The sequence below is a fragment of the Gymnodraco acuticeps genome, unplaced genomic scaffold, assembly GCF_902827175.1.
Source record: "Gymnodraco acuticeps unplaced genomic scaffold, fGymAcu1.1, whole genome shotgun sequence".
Classification (NCBI taxonomy): domain Eukaryota; kingdom Metazoa; phylum Chordata; class Actinopteri; order Perciformes; family Bathydraconidae; genus Gymnodraco; species Gymnodraco acuticeps.
The window spans coordinates 2105041-2122382 of record NW_022990021.1 but is presented as its reverse complement, the minus strand read 5'-3'; positions in this window follow the sequence as shown (position 1 = coordinate 2122382).

The window sequence follows — 17342 nt, the reverse complement described above, 5'->3', positions numbered from 1 at the left end:
TCAATTTTGTTTTGTTTTTCGTCAAGTTTGTATTGTGTTATTGTTACTACATTTAGTTTCAAAATCAATAATCCTTGAATGCTTGAAACGCTGTTCAATTAATGAAAAGTCAAAGGTCCAAGCAGCATAAAACAAAATACTTTAACTACGACTACAAAGGTGCAACAAAAACGCTATTCTGATTCGTATGTCTTCCACATAGTTCAACCCGGAGAGACGTGATGTAAGAATTACATATTTATTGTTTACACGTCATATGAATGAAATGATTGCCATGATAGTACAACAGGAGAATGTAATGGTGTTTGGCGATTAGGCCCCCGGTTTGCAGGATAATCATTCAGGAGGGAAAGCACCGCTCCGATGAAATCCCCGGGGTCTAGACACTGGTGGTGGTGATGAGTAGGTGAGACCAGTCTGAAGGAGGAAGGTTTAGCTTTGTCCTGAAGGAGACGGGAGGCGAGAGGGGTGGAGGCGGGTTGCGTGTGATCATCTGCAATGACAACTGACAGGGAGGAAGAGCAGGTATTTAAGGCATTTAGCATGTGCAGCGATTGGCTGCTGAGGCGTGACGCCCTCATATTTAATGAGGGGGGAAGGGAGCCATAGAGTGACGTGTGAGTGACTCGAGTTAGGTCTTCCTTATTGAACTTGCGCTAAAGCTTTCATTTCAACCCGGAGAGACGTGATGTAAGAATTACATATTTATTGTTTACACGTCATATGAATGAAATGATTGCCATGATAGTACAAACAGGAGAATGTAATGGTGTTTGGCGATTAGGCCCCCCGGTTTGCAGGATAATCATTCAGGAGGGAAAGCACCGCTCCGATGAAATCCCCAAAACCAGTGAAGTATGAATACTGAGATGAACTGAGTTGCTTACCTTGTGGGGTGACTGGTGATCTGGGGAGGAGAGATAATAGATTAACACGTATATGAGCGGACACTGTGCCGGAATCACTGCCGGAGCTTACTGGTCATGCTGAGACTCTGACTGCCGAAATCAGTGCCGGTTCTTATCTGAAAACGACCTGCGGGTCGCATGCCTGGCCAGCAGGGCTTGACTACGCCGAGGAGCGAGCGGTTTCGTTTTGTAACGGTGGCCCAACGTCCACGACACCGAAGTGTACGGTAGCCTTCCGCTACGACACCGAAGTGTACGGTGGCCTTCCGCCACGCCTGACTTCGCAGGCTATATATATATTTTTTTTCTTTATTTCTTTTTCCTTTGTTTTGTAACTGACACCGAAGTGTACGGTGGCCTTCCGCCACGCCTGACTTCGCAGGTTATATATATTTTCTTTACTCTTTCCTTTGTTTTGTAACTGACACCGAAGTGTACGGTAGCCTTCCGCTACGACACCGAAGTGTACGGTGGCCTTCCGCCACGCCTGACTTCGCAGGCTATATATATATTTTTTTTCTTTATCCTTTGTTTTGTAACTGACACCGAAGTGTACGGTGGCCTTCCGCCACGCCTGACTTCGCAGGCTATATATATATATATATATATATATTTTTTTTTTTCCTTTATTTCTTTTTCCTTTGTTTTGTAACTGACACCGAAGTGTACGGTAGCCTTCCGCTACGACACCGAAGTGTACGGTGGCCTTCCGCCACGCCTGACTTCGCAGGCTATATATATATATATTTTTCTTTACTCTTCATTTCTTTTCCTTTGTTTTGTAACTGGCACCGAAGTGTACGGTGGCCTTCCGCCACGCCTGACTTTGCAGGCTATATATATATATATATATATATATATATATATATATATATATCTTTACTCTTTCTTTATTTCCTTTGTTTTGTAACTGACACCGGAGTGTACGGTGACCCGAGTCCACGCGGACTGCAGGAAATACATTTTACACTGATGCGTTTGAGCAAGACCTGGGAATGAAATACCTGTGTGCCGGAGATGAAGCCCGTTACCTGTAGTTGCGGCGTGAGACGAGACATTATTCCCTGTGGGCGGGGCCCGCGGAATTAGGACAGGAATGCAGTTTTGAATATCGGGAACCTTAGTGAGACATGTATACTTGTGAATGTGTTTGAGCCACCACCAGTTATATGTATAACTACCATAGTTAGGGTCTGAGAGATCTTTGGGAAGCCCGTACGGCGCTGATGTCCGGACGAATGAAGGTTGTGAAGGCGGAGGAGGACCACCGTCTTGAGGTAGAAATTGACGGGGCCATGACCCTGCGAACCACTCTCCCTGGAAGAAACCCCCCAAAACCCATGGATGGGCGGCATCCATGAAGACCTCATTGAGTCAGAGGAACGCACGAGGCCATCGTAGAATAAAGTAATTCCGTTCCAGTGGGCGAGCAGGAGGGACCAGAACCGAAGGTCTGAGCGGCAGCCTTCGTCTAAGAAAACGCAGTCATGGAGGTTGTCGACCGCTGATGCTGCGTCCAGGAGGCGGGAGATGAACGAGCGCCCCTGGGGGATGATGTGCATGGCGAAGTTGAGGTGTACGAGAAGGGAGAGCGACAGTTGTTTTGTGATAAACTTGTTGCTCGCAGTATGACTTGGTGATGTCCTGGATGCGCTGCGATTTGTCTGAGGGGAGAGACGCCTTCATGTCTATGGAGTCGAGGATGATGCCTAAGAACTCTAAGCGTGTGACGGGACCTAACGTTTTCTCTTTGGAGAGAGGGACACCTCACTCCTGAAGCAGTGTTTAAGCTTGGCCAGTGAGATCCCTGAGCGGGTTTATGGGGAGGAAGTCGTCCGGTAGGTGAAGGACGGAGGGGATTCTGACGATGTTCAGCAGGATCCAATAGAGCGCTTCCGAGAAGGAATTGAAGATGCAGGGGCTGCTTCTGCACCCGAAGGTCAGGCGAACGCGAAGATAGAGTTTGGACTCCCACTTAATACCGAACAAGTTCCACTGAGACGGATGAATGGGGATGATTTGAAGGCATTGGTAATGTCCGCTTTGGAGAGCCGAGCTCCGTGCCCTGTGAACTTGATCATCTTTATTGCATTATCCACTGAGGCATGGTGAAGGGAGAACTGATCTGGAGGGATGATGCTATTGACGCTGCAGAATGGGCCGGAGCAGGGAGCGGACAGATCGAAAATCAGCCTTTTATTTACGTGTGGCTATTCCGATGGGATTTGAACGGAACACTGAGAAGGGGGAGGAGCTAAAAGGACCGATTATATATCCTTTGAGAAGTTCTTTGTCGATGAGCTGGGAAAACTATGTTGGGGTTCTTTAGCGGCTGACTGTAAGTTTCTTGCTACGAAAGTCACTGTGGGAGATGGGAGGACCCCTACCCTGAAGCCTTGGGAGAGCCATGACGGGAGATAGTCAACAAACACGGAATCTGTAGATAGCGCAGCTGCTAGCTGAGGGATGTTAATGGGAGTGAAGGGGTGATATTCCAGAATGTTTTTTTTTTTTTTTTTTTTTTTTTTTTTTAGTTATTTATTTATTTGTTGATGTTTCTGGCGCAGAGCCACTGTGACGGCCCGTCCACACGGTGGCGTGCGTTACAGCTTCCAAACGCTTCTGCCCATTCACTTTGAATGGGGTGACGTCGCTTTTAGTAGAACTGTATTTTGGGAAGCGACGTGGAGCGTTTGCTGGCGTTTCTCGCTTCAAAAAAGTTGAGCAATGTTCAACTTTTGGCGCCTCGGCAGAAGCGTCAGCCGATGAAATCCCGTTTATGCAAATCTGCCGGTACAAGCGCTAGCCAATCAGACCGCGTGTATGTTGGGAGAGACTACGCAGGTAATTCCTCATATTCCGAAAATGTGAGGGAAAATTCATTATGCGGTAGTGAATCACCCGGTGCTGTATGATCAGTCTCTGTTCATCTACCGGGATACAAACCAGAGGAGCGAGGCATGGAGGGAGGAGGCAGAGACAGTGGGTGAAACTGGTAGGTTTTCGCCTGTTGGGGATTTATTTATTTTTTTCCAGTTTACTTAGTTTTAACATTGCTATTGCTTTGTGTGTCGGGGGCAAGAGATTCATGTGATTGGTTGTTGCTGCTGTGCGGACCAGTAGCGTAGGCAGAAATTTACTTTAGGGTGGGCCAGATTTTTCTTCTGCGCATCGGAAACTAACCACGATCCCGCCGGTACCGGTGGCAGATTACTTTTAGAATACTTCCTTTCCTCTTCTTTTTCTTCCTCCCTCCTCTTCTTTTTATCTTTTATTTTCTCCTTTTCATCTTCTTTTTATCTTTTCCTCTTTTCCTCTTTTCCTCTTCTTTCTCTTTAGAATACTTTCTTTTCCATAACAGATGGGTATGTTTTGGTGAACGGGAGACACGTATTTTACTGTTTTAATGGCTTATGAAGAGCACGAACACAACATTTTAGTGTCATTCTTGACAGCTCTCTCATCTGCACCGCACATAAAAAGAAAAACTCACCCAGACTGCATTCTTTGTACTGTCTTAAAACCTTTCCTTGGAAAAGTGTATGCATTGTAAGGTGTCCTTGGGTGCTTTGAAAGGCGCCCCTAAATAGAATACATTATCGTTATTATTTATTATCTGAAACGATGTAATCACTTTTAAAACTTTTCCCAGTTACTTGCCCCATGCATTCGGCAGCAGCAGGCCATTCAGTTAGATTTGATCCCGTTATGAATGTCATAATTTCGACAATACATAAATGCTACATAAACGTTATCTTCCACGTTTTATCTAAACATCTCCGTTTCTACCTTCCAATATGTTTTGAAAGAGAACTCTCTCTCTCATCTGCGTGCGGGGCGGGGCCTCACGGACACGCTGCATCTCTCGCTCGCAGATACGCTGCAGCGCTGTGCACACGGTTCTGCCGGTAATGAATATTACATTGCGAGGAAACTTTCCACCAATAATTCCAATAAGTATTCACTTCAGGTTTACGAAAGTAACTGCACTCAGTTTACTCGTTTTTTCAAATGTAACGCCAGCTGAATGTACTGATTTTTTTTTTTTTCTTTCTTTTTCTTCCGATTACGTAACAGCGTTACATGTATTCCGTTACGACCCAACCCTGTGTAAGGGTCGAGTGGAAACGTTTTCGTTAAAAACTAGTACCTGAGTGCAACGGAAGTTGAAGCTCCTGTGGCGGAGTCTTCCAGAGCCTGGAGGCGAGCATCGATAGCTATCATGGAGCTAGCCAGGGATTGCAGGGAGCCGGCCGCGCTACTCTCCATAGGGGTGTGTGACGCTCCCGGACTGGCGAGCCTGAGAAGGGGTGGATTTTTTTGGAGGGGGACGGGATCCTGGAGGGCTCGACTTCCTGCCCTTTTTTTTTTTTTTTTTTTTTTACCTCCGCGGCTGCGGCCTCGTCCTGCTCTCTGGGAAGCTGGCTGGAGCTGCTGCCCCGGACTGGGGAGCTACGCTGGAGACCTGGTCCGAGAGCTATCGCCGCTGAGAGAGAGTGAGGCCTGGGGCTGTGGGAAAGCCCTGCTGCAGGAGCCGGGCGATGAGGAAGTCTTCCTCTGTTGATAAGCCGCTGTGGGGAGCCGAACCGGGATCGGAGACTTCCAGAGAAGGTTCGTGTTCCGAATTGTCCGAGTTGGACATCTTGAGCTAGTTGTTTCTTACGGTTTTTCTCACGAGAAGCAGTATTGTATTGCAACTACCATTGCGTGTGATCATCTGCAATGACAACTGACAGGGAGGAAGAGCAGGTATTTAAGGCATTTAGCATGTGCAGCGATTGGCTGCTGAGGCGTGACGCCCTCATATTTAATGAGGGGGGAAGGGAGCCATAGAGTGACGTGTGAGTGACTCGAGTTAGGTCTTCCTTATTGAACTTGCGCTAAAGCTTTCATTAACAGGAAAAGATCGGTGGCAAATAGGGGTGTAACGGTATCCGTATTCGTCCCGTACCGTCACGGTTCGGACGTCACGGTTCGGCACACACAGTCACACGACGAATACGCATTTTTTTTTACGAGTGGGAAAAAAGTCTGTCATTCAGGGCAGTATCCACTACACTATATATAATCCAGGGGGCGGTATTGCGCCTAAAAGCTGTTTGCCAGCCGCCCTTAAACAACAAATGAAGAACAAGAAGAAACACAACAACAAAACGAACAAAATACAAGAAGAAGAAAAGTTAGTATGGCGATTTCAGATAACACACAGGAGCTAGAACCCACCTGCTTCTTTTAAATCAGCTGTGTGGGAACATTTCGGGTTCCCTGTGGACTACAATAACGATGGAGTGCGAGTGGTCGAGGACGGTGTGTCGCCGTTGTTCTACAGTGGTGCGGTATGCTAATGGTAACACACGCCAAACATGCTAAATCATATCAGAAGGCATCACCCAGATTTGCCAATCACCGGAGCCCGGCAAAAGACAACAGCAGTTCAACAGCTAATCCCCGCCGTGAGACCAAAATAAATAACGGAAGCTTTTGGCATATGTTTTTCAACGACTTTGCGCTCTTGAAACACTTTCTTATTATTTATGATGTCATATTTTCAAGACATTCTTTTTAGCTTTACAGCTTGATGAAACCTTTTTGTTTGACATCAGCCATTATAGATAATATGGCCACCTGAGTGTACTGTGTATGGTTTGTTTTTAACTGTTTAATACAGTTAATTATTCAAAAAATAGTTATTTAAAAAAATAAAACTGAAACTTGCACTACTGTTCAAACATAAATAACAACAAACCTGGAATTATGCATTTGGGACTTTTTTGTTGCTTTTTCTTGTTGTACCGAACCGTACCGAACGGTGACCCCCAAACCGAGGTACGAACCGAACCGTGACTTCTGTGAACCGTTACACCCCTAGTGGCAAAGCATTTTCTCAAGAATAGGTTTCAATTATTTGTAGCCCTTACATAAACGTATAGGATCATTACATACAACTATAGAATTGTGAAATTATCCAGGAGACTACTATTAATATATGATGAGTAATATCGAGGACGTCATTGAGAGCAGAAAATGAAATGGGCATTCTGATTTGGGGAAAATAAGTCTGTACCCGGCGGCCACCTATTCCACAACTTCATCACAGTAAGATGAAAATAACTACATATCAACAACATGGATGCCATGTGCTACCATGCAGTTAATGCTATACTTTAAACCATAATCATTGGTTGTGATTACAGAACAGTTTGTAATCACTTAAATACATACTATTCTACAATCTTTCCTTGGAAATTGGATATATATGTGCTTCAGAGAGACTGAACCCTTTCTCAAAACTTCCATACAAAGCAGAATACAACCTAAGTGTGTTATCGTCATAAATGTCCTGAAGTTATTTAGAATAAAGAAAGTGTGTTTCAAAACTAAGGTGTCATTTATGCAGTCTCTTTTCTTAGTTATTCAGTATACTTAAGAATAGTCCACATGGTGTTAAGAAGTAAAAATATCTACACTATCGTGAGAAAGTCATATCAGTGTTTTTTTATTTTATGCCAGCAAAGTTTCATCTTCTTAGAGGGAGAACTGACAGCATTTCTCAAAGGAGTCACTCAAGGAAGGAGCAGACTTCTCTCTGTTCTCAGGGGAAATATAGTTTTGAGTTGAACGTGCGGTATCCATCATGCTGATGAAATGCATAATTAATTCTCATCATTCCTATAATCCTTCTCTAGACTTGACCGCAAAGATGAGAATTACAAGCCAGGGCCTTTTGTCGGCAGGCTGGGTTGATATCTATTGTAGTTCTCTAACACAGTGGCAAAGAAATGCAGCTGATATATCGGCAAGGTTACAAAGTATTTACACAAATAAGTTGAAAACAATCGATCCAGTGCAGCACACTGTCATACCCTTAGGGATATGGTTCCCCTGGAAGAATGCACAATCCCCCTGGCCCGGGTTCATTTAAGACGCAGATTGTGTCTGATTGATCAATGAGAACCACTGCTGAGCCATCAATCTAACAGGAGTGGAATAGGAAAAAGGGAACATTAACATGTATAAGCTGCCGCGTCCCGACAATGTCCTCTACCTTGAGTTGGTGGGAAAGCAGCCACCTCTGGGGGCATGAACAAAAGTGTTAAGTTTAAGACCTGCGACAAGCGCGCGTTATATAAGGACAAGAGGGATGATGTCAACATCTCAGCTCCTTTGTCATCTTATGTCTGTCCCAGCAGAGGCTCCTTATCTCTCTTACCAAATAATGAATATGTTGCTACTCCTGCACAGCATTTAAACACAGGTTACACATCTCAACAATCTCTAAAAAATTGAATATCACCTTCAAATACCCTCCAGGTAATCATCACGGTGAGCCGCTAATGAAAGCATAAAATTGCTGGCACCTTTCAGGCCACCTCCGTGCTGCAGTATTTAAGATAAACAGGTGATTAATGAGTGATTTGTGCTGGTATTGCTGGTAGACAGCTGTTCCATATTGCAGCAATGATTGGGCAGAGCAGTTAAGAGCTGTTCTTCAAGGTCTTTCTATGAGAGTGTGTTGCTTCTGAGAACCATTACCAGGTAAATGGCTAACATGTTGTGCTAGAGGATTTGACTGAAATCGCACACTAACGTTCTGCATACAAAAACAATTGTATTATCCGAACTAAATTAGCAATTAAGTATGCAAATTCAAGCTATACATCTTCTGTCTATCACCTTACTAAAAGGACATCACCCGGCCAAGGTGCCATTGAATAAAAATGGTTTGTCCCAAATTTAAATGTACATTACCCCTTCACAGCATAATAATTACAATAGCTATACATTTCCCTTATACTATAGGCTACATTTTATTTTTGAGTTTGTGTTTTTCCTCTTAATTGTATTTGTAGGTCAATGGCCTCCTTTTCATATTATTTTATCCAATGGTTAATTATTTGTATACATTTGCCTTGCAGACCACCATTTGAAGTAGGAAAGTGCATTTTGGGGAACTTGAGAGTCCACTTACAGTAGCTTGCATCTCATCCTCTGAAATGTCCCTTTCACATTCAGGCATTTCTTGCACACATAAAATCCACATACCATGCAGTCTGAATGCACTGTGCAATACAGTTATTTTTATCCTCTTTTAGGCTGGGAAATATTAACTTTACACTTCCAAAAGCAGTTATAAATATTTGTGTATACAGCCTATAAGCTTTGAATTTCTGTGTGGGCGTTTCCTTAGTAGCAGACTGACATCTGAGACCTGGTGTTGCTAAGAGATGATATTAACTACTACCAGGGCTCAAAAGCAAGTTTTCAGGTAGCCGTTGGCAACCATTTTGAGAAATATTTTTTGTTTGATTAGGTGAAGCTTTTGTTCTTTTTTTGTCACGTTTTCATTAAGTATCTCATGTATGACTAAGGACTAAGAAGTTTCTTAATTACTCAATATATGAGGGTGTTAAAACAGCAACCATATTTCCAACCTAACTAAGTAATCTTAAACCCTGACTACACTACCTGTACCATCTATAAAATATGTTTCCTTTAATTATTTCGTCAGTTACTCTTCACATACTGCTGGCTTTGTAAATACATTTGTACTCATTTAGCATTAAAGATTATGCATAATGATCTCTGTCTACATTGCACTCGGAGAGCTCAAGCTAATGAGGTGGAATAGCATACTTTGCTGTCATAGCCACATAACCCACATTACTTTTCCTGGTATTTCCATGCTATGTTGGTCATACTAAACTAAGGAAGTCTAGCTAGCATTAGCAATCCTTCTTTTCATGGGTTCAGTTGTTGTGTCATAGCAACTGGTTGTCATGTAACCTAAGCTCTCTGTATAGTACCCCATGATTTGAATCATGACATAGAGAAGTGTACCCAATGATGGGAGTGCTGAAATAACAGATACTAGCAATTCAGTTCCAAGCTTTGGTCGGGGTTATCCTTACTGCAGGTTCCCTGGGTTTAATCAAAACTAACATTGTTAAAGATTGGTAACTGCTAGCTTCGCAGTTTGAATTGCAAAATAACGAAGGGAGGTGGATGTTTTGAATGCAGGTTGAGTGGTCAAAGAGTGTTCAGCTACCGTGAAGTGTAGAAAACAGTCTTTCCTGCAATTTACGGGGCATAGGTATACCATCATTAGGCTATAAGCTGTAGCCTATGTGCTTTTTCCCTGGGAAACATATATCTGACCAAGGGAAAAAAATAGAGAACATAAACCATTTGAAAGGTTGCCTTATTGTGCCATATTAAACTATTATTGATCTGGGAGAACATAGGACCATGTGGTACATGCTGGTTAACTGAGTGTTTGTCCATTAGAATTCAAAGTTTGTAACTATTTCTAGTGGCAACACACAGAGAACACCACTGCAGCCAAATGTATATCTTTGTTATTCGATTTTAAAGGGGCCCTATTACACTCATTTTCATTGTTCATGTTTACATGCTTTAATGTTCAAACAGGTCTTTATTTTTCCCATACTGCCTGTGCTGCAGAACCTATTTTCTCCCTTTGTCTGAAATGAGAGCCCAGGTATCACATACAATGTGTTGAAACTCGAGCCAAGAGAAGAGCAAGTGTTACATAGTGATGTCACCATGTCATGGGAGTAAACAAAGGCGCACAATCAAGTCATTTCAGGCAGGGGGTCTGTGTGTGGCAGAGAAAAGTCCCTCTGGAGGAACTTTGGGATGCAGACCATTTACATGCACACAAACATGTATAGGTCACAGAAATGGGAAAACCCACAAATATGGCCCCTTTCAGAACATGTTTTGAAGTAAACAAGCAAATAACATTATTAAGCCCAACCCAGGTACAGAGGGAAGGACGTTTGCAAACTATAAACCACTAATTGTCTCACGCAGGTCATCTGAGGACATTGGAAGTGAAAGTACTTGCCAAAGGGCATCTTGACACAAGCTGACAAGTGGCGAGGACAGCATGTCTTGTTAACTTTTGCCACACTAATTTTTGCAACCAATTTTAGAGTTGATATTCCAGTGACTTTTAACCATCCTTTCTTACAGCATTTAGGCAACACACTGTTCATCAACCATTATTAGCACAACATGTGGGTGGATGTTAGTGCATGGAGAAGTTGATTGCCCTGGCTGTTAAAGATTGGTAACTGCTGGTAACTTATTCTATAATAAATAATAAATAAGTTTACAAATGATTACAGATTCTGACATTATTTTATCAGCTGCACAAATAACTGAGGGTGAACAAATGTCAGTTATGGGGATATACAGTATGAGCTTAATATTGATATTCAGATAGCAGCAGTCAGTCCTCACAGTAGCCAGTCACAGTATACTCGTGGTATTATTTATTCAGTCCCCCAGTCATGTGTTGGTGCAGTAGCTAATCTCTGCCCCAAGGCACTTCAGCAGTAATGCACCTGTTAAAAAAAATCCCCATCCATGTCATTCTGAATTGTAAAAAGATTAGCTAATATTGTATTATAGTTTTGGGGGATTTATTGATGTTGTGCATTCCTCTCAGGCTAGAAGGCTGCACTTAGTTTTTTTTAAAGAAGACGGTGAGCCTCCCAAAGGTTTTATTCTCTGTCTTACTACACCTGTGACATAGACTCCAGGTAAAATGGCCAGATCAAGCTTCACTTTAGTATATCTTAAAACAAACACAAAACAATCATGACTGAATGAACTCATTCCCATGAAAGTTATTTTCCAACATTTGACTAAATGAATTGCTTTGCTGCAGGATTTGTCTTTGTATGGCACTTTGTATGTTACATGGGACCATATTTTCCCAATAAACATCATGCTGTTTTAAAAACGTTTATTGTTCTAATGATTGAGACCATAACCTCATAAGCAAACATTATACTGAGATGTTGTGATTTTCTCAGACCTTTATTCAATCTCACCTCTTTTTGAAAGTCGCCCCCTGTTGGCTATTTAAAAGAATGCAGGTGTACGGCGCACTTGCATTGGCTTCACTTTTCAGACCCAAATGTATTTCAGATTGATCCCCCAAATGATTTGTACAAAAATATATTTTGTAATATAAAGTTATTAGATCATATTGAATAATGTCCTTCACATTATTGCATTCAACCATTTGACATTCCGTCTCCGTTTAAGAGCACTCATTTTCCTGGACCATGACAATACTGCCAGTCCTTACCCTGAATGTCAGTCTGGACAATTGATACGATAAACTCAATTGAAAGTTTCAATCTCCCCCCGCTGATAAGAGCAGAGAGGGAAGGAGGAGGGGGACTTTCTTTTCTTGACGGCCTATTGTCAGTAACAGCAGAATCTCCATTAGACAGGCGAGGAAAACAACATTTTGAATCACATCGGCTATAGTTTGTCTCAATACATTCACCAAAGAAAAATGTTTTCAGTTTTTAGAGAATTGAGGAGAATGGTGACCTTTGTGAGTTATGGTGTTTTTGTAAAGGCTGCGTGATGTTTTGGGTGCACTTCAAAAAGGTGCTAAAAAAAAGAAGGTCGATTCTTAGGATAAGGGAACTCTACACTGATCATTAATAGATAATGATATGTTTGTGGTGAAAAAATTATTCAAAAATAGGGGGCACTTCACCAAATGTATATTTAGAAATCACTCAGCCTAAGAAAATAGTTTGATACTCACTCTGGCAGAGTAGACATTTATATCAGGAAGCCTCCAATACAAACGATGTCATGATGTGGATCCTATTTATTGGTGTATTATTGTGGAGCTTGCTCTCAAGTATACTTACAAGTTAAAATACAAATACTTTATTTAAAGCACAAGTCAAAAATCAGAAGTCTTCCTTTAGTACAAAAGAGTAAAATACATTGAAGTATCATAGAAGGCTCTTTTATATCACTTCAAACATTGCATTACCAAAGGTGTGTGGACACCAGAACATCCTGTTTTAACATTTCTCTCCAAAGCCATGGATAGGAGTCTGCCTGCACCAAGGCTTTCCATACGATTTTGGAAAGTAGCGGCAGGGATTTACTCACATTTAGAGCATTAGTGAGGTTAGCCAGTGCTGTTGGAGATAAGGCCCAGCTCAATATCAGGTTTCCAGTTCATACTAAAGGTGTCGGATGGTGTTGAGGTCAGGGCCGTGTAAAGGAAGGTCAACTTCATACACACTAAACTGAGAAACTATTCATTTATTTATCTGGATGTGTACACTTGGGTATGGGAAAGTGTAGTTATTCAAACCGTGGATAGCAAGCATTAAGGTGTGGTTCATTGCAACTTATGTGTAATGCACTCGCACAAAAGCAGTGGCGGTTCTAAACTTCACTGGGGGGGGGGGGGGCGTGATGGTGCCAATCATTTAATGAGAGGGGCCCATTGAATGCAGGAAGAAGGATATTTTTAAAGATGTGTCAGCATTTTAGTGACATAGTTTGTGTCACTGACTTTGTTAATATTTTAGTTTTAGTTTTTACATTGGCCCAAGATACAGAACATTAAAATAAGTTTGGGGTAATAAATACATTATTTATGCAGCCAAACTTTGTTTTTATTTTATTTCTTAATATTTGTTGGGATTTGTTTTAGTCACTACATTTTTTTCAGTAACTTAGTTTACACTAAATTACACTACTGAAAAAAGCACAGTAACTTAGTATTTAAAAGGAATTGCATAATCATAGATTTATTCTTTTGGAGGGGCCCACAGGGGGGTCAAAGCTCCGTGTTACAGGGGCACTGGCCCCTGTTGATCCCCCCTTAGAACCTCCCATGCACAAAAGTACACAAAGCTTTTAATAGAGTCAAAATGACATACTATAGAATTAATATTTAAAAATGTAAGAAGTACATTTGGAAAACACAGTCACTGGAACCAATCCTGTTGCAACACAACACATGAAAAAACACCGCTGGTGGGGAGTACATTACCACACTGCTTCTGTCACCGTGTCCATCAGCATATCGATTCAGAGTCCTTATCAAGCAGTGTATCTGAAGCTAACAGGGTGGTGGGGATTGACTTTGCAAATCTCTACCTCTTCTCACTTTCCCTTTGATCTGGCCTCTTTGGTCTGCGTTTCATAATCAGCAGAGTTGAACATCTCACTCGCTCATCTCGACATCTTAAGACTGAAGATTAAATAGTCTGTATGGGTTCACGAAGTGCCACTTCAAATGTATATCACCTTATTCTGTCAGTCTAATGATGTACAGTATATGTAAAGAGAGCGTCTTTAGTGAAGTTTCAAAGCATTTACAAATTTAAATAAACTCATTAGCATATTCATATGTCCCACAGATTGTTGGCTTTTACGTTTGTGTAATGTTTTATTGATGCACCTTGTGTAACTATTGCATCATAGATTACAAAGAATACAAGTGCAGGAACATCAGTATCATCAGAATAAATTGAATAATTGCAATAGTTGCAGTGCCTCTGATTATTTCATGATGACAAGAGACAGAAGCATACGTCATGTCTCACTTCCTCACAGCAATTCAAAGATGACACGGAGCCGTAACAAAAACAGACAGATCCTATGGAGTACAGTGCTAACATCCTTCAAGTGGAAGCCTATCAGGATGAAGGCCTACCAACTGTACGGTCAGAAAAAAATGTTCAGCCACAAGATTTAAAATGCAAAGAAATGTAGCTTTGCAAAACATGAAAACATTTTTTTTTATTAAAGTGATATTTATTTATCGTTTCTTCATTAAGCTCTTACAGTATAAGGCAAACACATATATTGTTGATTTGATTACTTTTTACATTAGTTTGTAATGTAGGTTTCATTAAAAGAGCAAAGATGCTTGTGTATCCGAGGTTAGAGTAAAATTAGCAACTCCGTCGTCCAATTTTTTATTTATTTAGGGAAAATAATACTCCGGCTACTGCCAAGCTTGTGGGTTATTCTTCATCTTCATATCCTTCTCTCTTGTATGTGATTAAACATTTACAATATGAACAGAAGCATATATCAAAGCACAATGTTGCTTGTTGTTTGTCTTTCTGTAAGCTAGTTGCATATCCATTTTAGATACATTTGAATTTATAATGCAAACACCTCTAAGGGAAATACTATACAATGCTGTTGCTTTATGTTGACTTTTGCCAAGGAAATGCAGCTCTCTTGCCCAATATCATGAATACAGTCAGTAAGTGCATTTTTAAGACCCTTTTATTGGGTTTTCAGTTTAAAGCTAATTGGTTGGAAACATTACATTCTCTGAGAGCGAATTTAGTGGGTTATGTCAGTGTTAGATAGACAGCTAATAAAGCCATTGTTTCTTGTTATAAACTGGAGAGCAATTGTTTCAGAGGATGTATGATTCATAGCTAAAATCACTGATGGCAGGTTCATCATTTTTATGAATTTGCACAATACATAACATTTTAATATTAACATTTTTACTAAAAAAGAACAGAAAGCACAATGTAAAGTAAGCCAAACTTTGCAATATACGGTGCAGTTGGACTGTGAAAATGCTAAATTGTAACTTTACTGAATATGTGATGCTGAAATAGATAGCTTGACAGTCACAGTAACAACATTATCAATATATTCATTCAAATTAAAATGGTGTTAAAACAGTGGAAATTATTCTTAGCCACAATTTTTTACAGAAGTCGATTAGTTTAGAGCAAAAGAGACATCCAAGTAAACTATAGTCGCAAAGCAAATCTGTTGATTCTACATTGAATAATGTTTACATACACAGAGCTGTTAACGCTCAAGGTATTAACCCGCTTAGCCTGAGTCATACTGTTGCTTTATGAACGAGAAAGGAAATGATGATTCCAGTGTTAGCTGTGTAATCCTCTTGGCACTTCGACAAGGCCAATAAAAGTGAGATTTTATTTTCTTTTAAAAACCCAAACTACATTGACGTCTGGCTGTTACATTTTTGTTATGCTTGGCATTTTTCTGTATTTAGCTTGAGGAAATAATAAATGCATTCTGCTCAAGCTGTTCAGTTTTATTTCCCGGAGAAGCTGGTTTTAAGCTGTGCATTGCAAGTATGCATATTGCATTATAGGGGTATTAAGAGCTTTGTAACCAGGAGAAATCACAGCTTTAGATTGGATATTCACTGTCTGCTATTTATTTGTCAGTTTGAGATTTAACACATATTCAATTTGCACAGGATTAGATCGTATGGATGTAATGAATTTAAAAATATGTGGATATTTAAACCCAAATATGCCATTGCTAATATTTGATATTATAGTTTATTTACCTGATTTACAGTAATGTAAATTACTCAGGACTCTTTTGGTATATGGCCTCATTAAGCTCTGTAATTAATTATGCATGTTAATTGGTTACATTATATATTACATAACAAAAAGGAAAGTGTATAATGAGGGAGGATAAGAGGAAATGCACGTCTAATGTTTTATACACATAATGATAATTAGCTGCAAATTGTGGGTTGTTGTTTTAACTTAACGTTGTTGTTTCATAGAACACTGATCTTTTCTTAACTCTAAGTTTAATTCAAATGAAATTGTTATAATGTTCAAATGCTTGTATGAAAAGTCTCTCATAAGAAACATGTTAAGGTGCACAGGTGCAGAAAAACATATCAATATCATAAATCAGCACTGCAAAAACTCCGGGGTAGTGTTGCCTAGATTAATCCATGAGAGGGATTCAAGGTCAAGATCAGTGATCTCACAGTTGGAAAGGTTTCGGCACAAATGGATCAAACCTGTCCACAGAATAGAGATTACGGAGTCAGAGCATTGCATGGATCTTGTTCTGCGTCAGCCCAGCAATGACAGATCTCCTTTAGTCAAGGCATGGTGTGAAAATCAAATCAGGACCAGAGTAACATCATTTCTGCCCAACACCAAGACAAGAAAGCCAATCAATTATGCAAACTCGTACAAAGTATGGTTTGTCATTGCCTTCTGAAACTCTTGCACTCTTCCTATCAGCAATGTGTGTTGATTCCTTCCAAACACACACTACATTTCAGTGGTGGAAAAAGAATTCCGAACTTTTTCTTACGTGAAAGTAATACCACTATACTCAACTAAAATACCTGCATTTAAAATAGTAAACTAATAATAAAAGGATGACCATTAAAATATATTAGAAACCTAGTATACATGATGGCCCAATCAGAATGATATATCATATGACTTGATTGTAATTATTATATATCCATTTGTGTATCACGTTATGTTTCAGCTTGCTCATTTTAATAACCGTATATGGTGTCTAGAGCTATACAGTTAATGTTGCAGAATAAAAAGTGTGGGGTGGGAAGTTCTATCCTAAAATACCCATTACTCTAAACTATTTTTTTACATTTAAAACATCAGCATTGCCAGACCTTTGTGAGCCCCACCTATAGCTTGAGCTCAATACAGAACCATGTTACCATGCTGACTTTGTGTCTAATAGCTACATACAATGGATACATTTTGACATATTGTGACATTTGGCTCCAGCCTGCACTCCTGCCAAGCTGCTCTCTATCTTGTTCACTTTAGCGTCTGCTCT